We start from the raw sequence: 3,899 nt of genomic DNA, 5'->3' as shown, positions 1-3,899 counted from the left end.
CTGGTTAATGCAACAGATGACAAACCTATTGCAATAGAGAAAGTATCTGTCAAAGAATAGATTACATGTGAGTTGAAATAAAAAATTGTTATGGTATTTGTGTTTCTACATCTTCTTCTTTATAAAAAGTCTCCAATCGTCTAATAGTAAACCATAAGCCCAGACTTCTTGTATGTTTTCCATAACATTGACACATAAAATTTATTGGCTCATTAATGTCTGTGCCGGTCAGCAAACATTTGATGTGTGCAAGTGTGTACAACCCTTACGCGGCATCAGTAAATTTTTTGGAAGGTTTATGTCCTTGTTTCGACCTTTACAATCCCTTGTTTGCATCATTAACACTTTCGCTGGAAAATGATCCATCATTTTACTCTTCCTCAACAAGTTAAGGAATAACTTCAATAATGCTGCATATGGGTAAAAAAGCAGCTTCGTCGAAGACAGGTAAGTTGCAGTCATAAACCTTCATCATTCTGTCATCGAGTAGTAACTCAAGAGCCATGAAATGTTTTACCTTCACATTCATGACTGTAAGGATTCTCTTTTCCTTGATCCAGCACTTGTCTTGTGTATATGGCCTCTTCTCTCTAATATAATTAGTCATATCTTCATCCTATTGGAACCTAGATACTAATGAATTAAATCTCGGGCCTCCGGAGTTGACACTAGATTAATAAGCTCATTAGACCTTTCCTTGAAATTATTATAGAAGTTGAGGTCCATTATCCTATCGGAAACATCACAAGCTTTTGAGTACGTTAATTACCTGCCCCTCATGAGGAAGAGAATTTCATCAACATACTGTAATGTAAGAAGATAATTTTAATAGGGCTAGTAATTTTAAAAAAGAATAACAAAGTGTAAATATGCAACGGATGGTTTATCTGCTACACAAGGTTCACTGAATTTGTTTGCAAAGTACTCATCTAATGCATCTTATACAAAAGGTGGGTAATCTGTTGTAACAGAACCACCACCAGTTTCACCAGAATTCCCAATTGTTGCAATAGATGACACATCTGTTGCGTATATTCTTCTTCATGGAGTAGATTAGAAGGCTATATTAGGAAAAGTAAACATACCTTATCCATGTACTACTGATTCATTTTTTTCATATTCTTGAAGTCTTGGGGAAAAATCTAGGTGAATTTTTTTGTACGTTTCTTGGAATTCATGATCTTTCGAAGAGATGCCCTCTATTTGGCGACAAGCTCCATATATATGTCCACCTTCTTAAAATGCCCATGAACTTTAACAACTTTTGAAGAGGGAGGAGTTGCAATTTGTTTTGGTTTCAAATTGGAGATTATATGTCTAATTTTTTATTCTTCTTCCTAACCACCACTGTAGGAGTGTATGGCTCCCTCACCATCTTAGATGGTATGACACTACTCTTGGATTTCAATTCATCGATAGATTTAGTGATAACCTCTATTTTTTCAAGGAATTTATCCTATCTGTCCATATGCTCTTTGCAGTTGTAATAAGAACATTAGGGTTAAGAGGGGTGAGAGGGACCACTGTACGGTTAGGAGGGACCGGTGTAAGGATGAAAGGTACATGTGAAAAAGGTGTTTTCAAACATATTTATTTTTTCTTGAAAATCAACGTGCTCATCATCACGATTGGAAGCAGAATCAACATGGCTACCACAAACATCAACAACTCCACCAGCAACACCCCAAGAAGCAACTCCCGGATCTATTGCAGTAGGCTGGTCATAAAGAGCTTCAACATTGTGCTGACCATGAATAACTTCTCTTCTTATAGTTTTTGCTCCAGCCAATTCCTTCTTTATTAACTCCACTGTTGGGTTTACTATTGTATCAACAAGACCTAGAGTAATAAAACAAGACATCCCAAAATCCTTCTCAGTCTGCACGATCCATGGATGTACAACCTATAAAAAAATACATTTAAATCATATAATAACTTCCAGTAAGTTGGGTTACATGTTAACACATACAACTTATGCAATAGATAATCTTTCTATTACCACAGATGATTCATATATTACAATAAATTAAATATTGATTGCATCAGATTACCCATCTGTTGCATAATTTACAGTAGATAGGTAATCTATTGAGTTGGGTTAAGATAACCAGATCAATAGATGGATAATTTTTGTAAAATATGAATCGTTCATCGCAATAGGTTACCCATTTATTGCACTAATTGTAGTAGATGGATAATCTGTTGCACAGGTGACACATCTGTCCTAATAGATGGGCCATCTATTTTAATATCATTTTTTATGTCAAATTATTTTACTTGAAAGAAGACTTATTATATCATTCGGAGGGTTAAAAATATCAACCTCCTTAATTCTTATGTTGCTCTTTGTAGCCAACTACCTAAGGATTCTTGGATGAGAAACCTAATTCGGTTAATCCTTCACCTATGTTTGGAGGGGAGGAATGGATTCAAATGCCCAAGCCTACAAAAACTAAACTGGAAGCAAGATAAAAAGTCAAAAAATTCATTCAATATAAATTAGTAGAAGAGTAAACAAATAGTGATTAAATTTATCATGAAAGCCCAAGGAAAGCCATATAATGTGATCATCTTTTATGATAGTGTAACTCCCCGAGTCTGTACTTTGGATTCTACATTGTGCTCACAAACACGAAGGACCGCAAGCTAACCCATGACTGGTACCTACTGCAATAACTATGTATAAATACTATAATGATTGTGTAAATAGGAAAAAACATAAGCCATAATGTTCAATCTATAAATAAATCTGAATGCGGTATCAAAATACAAAAACTGAGAATCTATACTGAAAAACTAAACAACTTTCTGAAAATACTCTAGTGTGAAAAAACCTCTAACTATCTGAACTGTGGAGTTGATGGGACAAGCCCCCAACTAACTCCATATACTAAAATAAAACTTAAGTACTTTAAAATATAAGCATGTCATCAAACTATAAGGACTCACCACTACTATGAAAGCTGAGAATCTAAACTGCTAAGGGTGCTCTAGAGCTCGTGAATCTAAACTTATGATATAAGACATCATAGTGAAAAGAAAAGCATGCATTAGTACCTTGAATGTACTGATATGCATGCATGCACAATAATAATTGAATAACATCAGTATGACTGAGTAAGAGCACATGCATGAATATATAGACTGTAACTGAGATCGTCCTAATACTGAGTACTGAATTGGGATCCTGATAATTAATATCTGAGTTTACAAATACTATATTACTAATTATCTAAATGACTATATTTGAGAGTTTTGACTACTATGGAACCATACTAAGTTCTGTACTGAGATGAGTGACTATGTCTGATAGTCCTGAATCTGTAGAATTGAACTGAGTTTTATTTTGAGGTTAAGACTGGAGCTGAGACTGTAGGAGATAATCATCTAACTGATATGCCCATTCTCTAATAGGATTTAGGGTCCAACCTGTAACCCCAGTTGGAAGGGTGTCAATACCATGCCACGGGTAAAGATAAGTTGTAAGTTAATCCTCTCTGACAGAAGCTCTTTCGTCAACCCTCACTGGCAGGATAACTCGGATGAAAAGTATCAACCCTCATAATGGATGGCAGGTAGATACCTCAACCTACACTGGCTACGTAGTTCCTTAACATATGGATTGCTGCTAAGGGTCAAACCCTCTGCTGATAGGAATGACCCTATCCCTGGGTTAACTTAGTGTTGAATCCTACTCCCAACTGAATAGACACTAAACTGATTTCTAGTCTATAGTAGGCTGGACTAAACGGTTACTGAGATTACTATTTAACTAAGCTGAACTGAGTTTATTGAGTTTCGTTGACTGAAGGAATACTACTAAATTCTGTTAGCTGATTGATTTTACTGAGGTCTAAACTGGATACTGAATTAGACTGAACTAATATAGATTCTACTGA

Source organism: Capsicum annuum, unplaced genomic scaffold (assembly GCF_002878395.1).
Source record: "Capsicum annuum cultivar UCD-10X-F1 unplaced genomic scaffold, UCD10Xv1.1 ctg5278, whole genome shotgun sequence".
NCBI classification, from domain to species: Eukaryota; Viridiplantae; Streptophyta; class Magnoliopsida; order Solanales; family Solanaceae; genus Capsicum; species Capsicum annuum.
Note: the sequence above shows the minus strand (reverse complement) of the source record.